We start from the raw sequence: 7751 nt of genomic DNA, 5'->3' as shown, positions 1-7751 counted from the left end.
TATTACTCTATCTGCCCTTCATCTGCCTGTCATGACTACAAGACGAGTAAATCCGACTTCATCCTCACATGTAGTGAAATTCTGACAGGTTTACTTACCTTGAGTAGGATGTAACTGTATCAGAGCTCCTATTGAAGACACAGGTAGTGTGAATAAAATATCAGAATACAGCACATTGAAATCAGTGGTCCAGATCTGCAGCCTTAGCTCAAGCATCATGTCTGTTACTGGTAGGAGGTTTTTTCTGGTCAAAAGCTACAGAATCAGTCTCCCATTTGTTTTGTTTATTTTGATCTTCCTATCATAAAGGTACTGTAAATGCTAAATTGTTTATTCAGACTTTTCTATTGGTCTTACTTTTGGCATTGGTCAGATAAAGTCTTACAACATTTTTCAACCTGTACTACATTTAAGTCAATTATGTAAAGTCTGGCAGTTCTTGCCCAGTCTATTACCACTTAAAAAAATGCTGCTGCACCGTCATTCCTCCATGTTCAAAACAATCTAAATGATCATCAGTGAACAACAAAGAAATGGTCTATGAATACAACTTTGAATCAGCAACAATAAAAAGATCTTTTGGTAGTTCAGATAAAATTCTTTCTAAGGTAAGACAAAACTCATTAAAGTTATTTATTTGTGTTACTCTTAGTATTGAAAATACTATATTTATTTTTATTTTGTGAACTGGTGGCTTAAGCAGCTCTGAAGGCATTTGGAAAGTGTTATAATATATTCTATCATTTGGTTCAGCTTTAGGCAATTATATATGTAAACAATTACGATGGCACTCTTTTTGAAACATACTGGTCTCAAGTTTGTGATGAGTGAATTTGCAATGTGTTTTCCTGACACCTTTTTGAATTGAATTTATCCAATATTAATTTCTTTTAGATGTGCCAGAAGCATCATCCTATTACTAATAAGTTAAAATAGACAGCAGGAAATGCAGGTCCCTTCCTAGCATTGCCAGAATGCATCTCTGTGTGTATCCAGCAATCTGGGTGATATGTTGACAGAATGAGGCCAGGGATGCAAATAAAGGAATTTTTCCTCCTCTCTCTTTGCAGTAAATATACTCATTTATATATGAAGTTAGAGAATGCAGTTTATTGTTTGTCATTAGCTAACTCATTGACTAGAATTTCTACAGAAAAATCAAATTAAGAGAGAAATAGCTTCTATGTTAGCATTGCTATCAAATATTTAATTTGTGTGTGAAGTGATAAGCGTATTTATGTTTCAGAAAGTACAGTTATTCCGTTTTGCATATCAGCCAGCTAAAACCGAAGTAGCATTCTCTACATATATACATTTCAGGCTGGATCCTTAGCTACAAATTAGAGTTTTTTCACTGCAGTCACTGTAGCTGACTGAAGTCAGTGTTACCTTACATCAGTGGAGCACATGAATCCAAATGCTTCGGTTATATATAAAATAAATACTTTCTAAAAATGGAAGGTGAATTTTTTCCTGTCCTCCAAAAAACAGCCTCAATCATTATCCTTGCTATGTGTGTTAGTATTAGTTATTTTGTCTTAATTGCTTGCAAGTCTGTACTCTGATCCTCTGACGTACTAACGCAGTACAGAGACAAAATTTACTTATTTTTGAAAGCCATAGTATATGTTTCAGCTTTTAATTTTCTCAAATCAGGAAAACTCAATTTAAGTTCAAAACTATTTATTCCATGAAAAAGGCAGAATTCATTAGTAGATGAAAAACCAAAACCAAAACCACAAAGTATTTATAGATAGAGAAGAAAATCAAAGGTAGTGGATGACTGAGAGGAAAGTTGCATTTACGTGAAATAAACATCCTGGGTCTTAGTATTTAAAGTGAGATAACTTAATCCTGTTCCTTTTGATCATAATATATAGATGATCAGGATAGGGAGTCATACAAGTATATGTCACCGTACCCAATACTTATTTGATAGAAGGGAGTCATGGACAAAGGACCCTAACAAGACAACAAGCTTCTGTATTTTCTGGCTTATTGTTATCTATAATAGTATCTACAGAAAGCTGGATTACTATATTTAATTCATACTTTTCTGGGGACTGTATTTGTGTAGAATAATTGCCATCTGTGACAACTAGGGTTTTGGACAACAATAATGGAGGACCCAGTACTTAGTAAAATCAATTAAACTGGGCTTCCAAAGTTAGTTTGCTGTTACCAATGGAATACATACTGCAATTTGGCGATAATCTGTCCTGCAGGTAAAAAAGGCACCTAATCGTTCATTTCCACACAAGCACCCCAATAACTGGAAAAAGAGTTTCTCAGATTGAAGCCTGAATGTCTGTTTGATGAAAGTGGGAAACTCTTCTGCTCTTCCCAGGCTCACAAAAGATGTTGCAAGTAGTCACCTGGATGGCTGAAGCAGCCCTGATCTCTCTCGATATGATCTGGAGCACACGATACTCGGCATGATTCAGCAGGTACAGATTTTAAGTGACCATAGTTTTATTTTGTATCCCATTTTTTCCACTCATATAATTCTACCTAATTTTTGTATTTTTAATGCAAGTGATTAATATTGTGAAATTTGCCTGTATAACATTGAAATCAGCTGGCAGAAGGGCATTTGCTATGAAAATATTTTTTCAAGGGGGAGGCAGGAGGGTGTGACACAAGGCATAAAAGAACTAAAAAGTGAACACTTTTCTAATGATACTAAAATTGTAGTAACTTTTGAAGGGTAATTTCTTATTTAAGACATTGCAACAAAATATTTTAAACTTCTCAGACGAATTCAGATTTTAAAATTCCAAGTCTATTATTAAACAATGTAAAGACTTCTACCTCCCTAAAGGAAATGAAAACACAGAGAAAGTTTATTTTTGAAACGTATGAAAGATAGTTTACTTAAATGCTCTTTTGCTATGCTCACTTTACATTAAAAAGCCCTAAGTATGCAACCCATTAGCCATTTTTTTTCCCAGAAAATCTGTTCATCTATTTTATTCATTTTTGTCATATGTACACTTGACAAAGAACTTCAGTCACATAATCATGGCTTGTTTGGCAAACACATAATGGATAAAGCTTATTTTGAATACAATACCTATTGTCTACAAGGTGACAAAATTAAGAGCAGTATATGGTGCTAGTTCACAGAAGATGCCTAGAGCACAGCCCATACTTCTGTTTATTAATGCAAGTAATAAGTTACAGATAGCTTGTACTGGAACTGTTGTCCCTGGTTCAGTATGCCTTCACTAGGATCACTTGAAGGCACACCTGAAGATTCTGCTTGGTTTTATTTTAGACTGAGTATATTTTGCAAACTATGTGTGATGCTTGTGTTGTGTGTGTAACTATAGCATATGTTGTTTATAAGCCTTTAATCTTCCTTCACTCAGGGCAGCAATGCACTCCCTGCAGTTTACAGTGTTCCATCTGTGTCACTTGTCTTGAGCTGTAGATTTGTATCTTGGCAGAGTATAGAAAAGGTATCTTCAATCTTCTCATGACAGTTGCACAGCATTTTTCTAGGCTGACAGTCCTTGTCAAATCAACAACAAATCTGCTGCATTTAGTGCTGCTAATTTCCATAAGGAATTTTAAAATGCCCAATACTTAGAGAACTGTTACTTCCCATCCAATTTGCTTTAGTAACACTGCAGCATTTCATCCAAGCATAGACATAACATATTCAACCTGTCCTACAGTATTGTAGTATTCTCCAATAAAATGAAATACAGTGTTTTGAAAATGTATATTCACATATGTCTCAGCCTAACGACTGTAAAAATAATTCAGGCATGTAGAATACCTAGACAGATCCCTGGAGTAGCATGTTACTTACTCCTGTTCATTGTCTTATCAGGCAAATAATAATTTTCATTTGTAACTGTGCCATATTATGCCAACAGGTATTTAGCTGCAGAGGGCCTTCAGCTCAGGTTTTATTGCATTCTAGTTGCCCTTGACTTATTTTTTCCTATTGCAAGTTTGGCTGATACATTCCTAATAGGCAGTTTAGGATGAATCAAAATATTCACATTAAAAGGGTTGAAAAGTAAGAAAATCTTGGCCAGTCTGAGTGGCAAAGGGAATGGATTCTTAATTACTTGTGTTTCCCTTTTATTACTGCCATCTGATTTAAATCTGTAAGTCAGAGCTTTAGAGTAACAATGTAAAAGTTTAGAGTAACATTCTTCAGAGTAAGAAAAAATATGTTATCTAATAAAGAGAAAATAGGAAGATATTGCTAAACTATCATCAGTACATATATAAAAATGTTCTTCATTGAAAACTGTAATAAACCAAATTAATATTCTTTATTCTGATAGGATATCTCTCTACTTTTATTGCAGTGTGACTCAAACCACGTTTTTACCTCAGAGGAAACAATACAGAACCAGAGAAATGTCCTTTGAGAGAAAAACTGGTAGAGTTTACATTAAGATGTTTTAACACCTACTGAGAGGTTTTTGTAATGGAACTAAAGAACATACAATGTAATAGTGAATGACCATTTTGCATCAGAAAATAGACTTCATAGTGTTTGTTACATGGGCTACTACATCAGATACTGTACATTTTACATCACATCTATTTTACCAAGATAGTATGATTCATGTCAGTCTGATTTTTAACCTGTTGTATTTTCCCTAAGAAGCAGATTCAACTTCCAGTTCTAATTTATAATTTGTAGCTCTGTCAGTATCCTGGCTTCCAAAAATTTTTCATGACTTGGGCTAAGATCATGTAATTGTTAATTAACCTTAAAGACATGCCAATTCCTCAGTAATCACAGAGTGATACTACCGAGTCTTTTTATAAATAGATGGTTCTAACTTTTACATTTGTTTTTTAAAATAGCCAAACAGTTTCATAGGTCACACTGAAAATTTGAAATAATCAAAGTGGAAATTGTTTGGCCAGTAATGAAATATTGGCCATTAACTGCTGGTAATTATTAATATTCCAGGCAAATGATTACTGATTTTAATTCCACTGTGTCTGTTCACTTCTATGATAAAATTCAAACTTTTGAAGGAAATGAAGGATCAAAACCACAAGTATGGAAAATAATAATCTACAGGAGTAAAATCTTTCCTTAAATAATTTAAATGTTCTTTTCTCTGCAAGGAAATGTTACTGTGAGTATTGTTACTGTGCAACTCTTACTATGAATCAAGGTATTGGAGGTTGTCTCTCTCTTTCTTTTTTCTTTAAACTGTGCTCCTATAAGGCAAGGTGATAACCTGTGTTGTTTTTAAACACATAGATTAAACAAGAAATTATAGGGACTATTACACTTTAAAATCTTTTCTCCAACTCATGAAAGCATCTGAATTGACATAGGCAATAAGCAGTCAAACTTGCTGGAAGCATCTCGATTTTTAAATTTCTCTGTGATGCACTTTTGAAAAGTGAATGAAGACTGAAAACTCTGTATGTGAATGCACTCCTCTTTAGTAGCCAATCTAATCTTTCTTAGATGCGTTTCGTAGGATTATCTATTGTCTTCGTATCAAAAGGATACTGCAGGAGTCGTTGTGTAGCAGCATACAATGATGTGCACTAAATGTATGCCTTCTGTAAAGTTTTCCACCGTATTGCCTATAGATCCTCCAAACATGTCTCTGCTTTAACAGGTATTCTTCAAGAGGAACTGTAAATTCTCTATCAAGGCTAAACGGTGAAAGAAAAGACCAAAAGTCAGCCCAAGGCCTTTGAACAGCTAGATACAATGAAAAATCCAGCTCTCTTCCTGGCAAAGTAATGTGGGTGAGTGCAACAGAGGAACCTCTTTATTTCCTTCCAATTAGTCAAGTACTAGGAGCTTTTTTGGGCAAAATCCTAGCTCTTAAGTTTCCCAATGCTTTTTCTTTATGAACTGTAGGTTATAAATAGCCCATATAAAAATATACTAATATTAGACTCATCTAGGTATTAAGTATGAGTATGATGCTTATTGTGGAAAAGCTAAACTGATCCAACGACAGCTGCAGTTGCTTAATATTGCTAATTCTCAGCGATACAATACCAAAGCAACTATAACTTTGGTGTTTTAACTAAAAAAGGAAAGAAACAGTGTTTAAAGTGAAAGTTTAATATTTGTGGAATAAAGAACAACATCAAAGAACCACTCAAATCATCATAAATTCTGTGCTAGTCTTACACATATGACTATATCATCTGTTTCAGATGCTCTCAACAACCTTTGAAATAACTGCATGATCTCTTTAAGCAACCTTCCCACATGGTATTTATTTCTGTAAACACCTCTTGAGTATCAGATAATGAGATGAAAGCCCTTTGATGGCCAATTTGGAAAAAAATAGTTTATGGTTTGCTACCAATTGTGGAAATTCATAAGAGATATTTGTAATTTCTTGGATTGAGAACTGTGTAGTTAATAACATCTTTAAACTGATTGTGAGCCTCCAGTTCTTTCCACAATTTATCTAGTTTTGAATTCCAAGTGCAAAAAATTGAGTATTTTTTATTTCAGTATTACTAAAGTATGGCTTAGTTGATCTGATCTCCCTCCTGAGGATGATGGAAGGAGGGTTATCTTTTGAAGAAAGTAGGAATGGAGGTCAGGGCTGCATGAGATAATACTATTCAGACCACAAAACGAGAAACTGATGGAAACTGTTGGTAATTTTAAATTACAGACTACTATATTTACTGAATTCTGTTATGCAGAGGTAAAGTTGCATCTTTGTAGACCATTTAACAAAACTTCAGATGAGAATCTTCATTCACGTAAAATCAAAATATCCAATCCCTCACCCAAATTATAATATGAATAGTATATTTCTTCTGGTATTAGTAAACTCTAGAATTATAATTGAATTCATTCCATCAACTCTGTCCTTCCCAAAAATGCTGAGCAGGAACACAGACTGCTAACAAATCAAGTAGATATATCCATCACTAATCCATACAGATCAGCTCTCCTTGAAATGTAAATTCCAGAAAGGGACCTGCATTTTCAAAGATGCATACAGCTTCTGCCAACTGTTCCCACATTCAGCTCATTTAAAGATTAGCTGTAAACTTCACAGAAGAAAGAGAAAGACTTGATGCCTGCAAGCATAAATGTAGAAAGACATTAGATTTTTTTTTTTCCTTTTTTTTTCTTCTAAGTCTATTAAATGAAATGTGACATATAGACATGAGCTTTCCAATTACTGGCAACTACCTGAAACCTCTGTTAAAGTATACATTGTTTTCAAATTAGCTTATTGAAAACAACAACAAAAAACAACCTTATTTGATTCTATTAAATGGAATCATAATTGAAAAGAAACAAAACAAGAAGAACATGGAAAGTTTTGGAATGTATAAGAAACAGAAAGTGATGCTGAAAGTAAAACTACAATCTATGATACACACTGTTGCTATGTTGCTACCTGCAATATTGTGTTTCTGAAATTAGAGTTTTGTTCGTCACTGAGACTGCATTGGTCAGAAAGAACAGGCTATGTTAAACAATACAGGGAATCTGGATTTGGGCTTTCTGTTATCAGATAAAAATGTTGTGCCCACAAAACACAAAGTGTTGGTCCCACAGAAAATCACCCTGCTGATTCAGAGTTCAGAATTTTTCTGGGTTAACTTTTTACTTGACAAATAACACAGAAGGCATTGTTAAGCTATACAACTGTAATTATTATAGCTTGTCTACCCAGTGTCCTTGTAGAGATGGTATAAGACCAGCATAAACATCCTGGGTTTGGCTAATTTGAACTAAATATATTCACATTTCCACACCTGATTTA

At 34.1% G+C, this 7751-nt stretch overlaps 1 protein-coding gene and 1 long non-coding RNA gene across 4 annotated transcripts in view; one reads left to right on the top strand and one right to left on the bottom strand.

Annotated features, from left to right (window-relative positions):
• Window positions 1-2348: 2348 nt before the first annotated feature.
• LOC136104643 (uncharacterized) overlaps window positions 2349-7751 on the top strand; it is a 48727-nt gene continuing 43324 nt past the window's right edge. For both annotated transcript variants that reach the window (XR_011740318.1, XR_010651787.1), the window contains exons 1-2: window positions 2349-2447; window positions 5616-5748. This is a non-coding gene — a long non-coding RNA (uncharacterized lncRNA). The remainder of the gene's footprint in view (window positions 2448-5615; window positions 5749-7751) is intronic.
• LOC136104642 (heparan sulfate glucosamine 3-O-sulfotransferase 1-like) overlaps window positions 2863-7751 on the bottom strand; it is a 59913-nt gene continuing 55024 nt past the window's right edge. For both annotated transcript variants that reach the window (XR_011740316.1, XR_011740317.1), the window contains exon 3: window positions 2863-7056. The gene's annotated coding sequence lies outside the window, so the exon portion shown is untranslated. The remainder of the gene's footprint in view (window positions 7057-7751) is intronic.

This window comes from Patagioenas fasciata, chromosome 8 (genome assembly GCF_037038585.1).
Source record: "Patagioenas fasciata isolate bPatFas1 chromosome 8, bPatFas1.hap1, whole genome shotgun sequence".
Taxonomy (NCBI): domain Eukaryota; kingdom Metazoa; phylum Chordata; class Aves; order Columbiformes; family Columbidae; genus Patagioenas; species Patagioenas fasciata.
The sequence above is the reverse complement of the archived record's forward strand: the minus strand, read 5'-3'. Positions and strand labels throughout refer to the sequence as shown.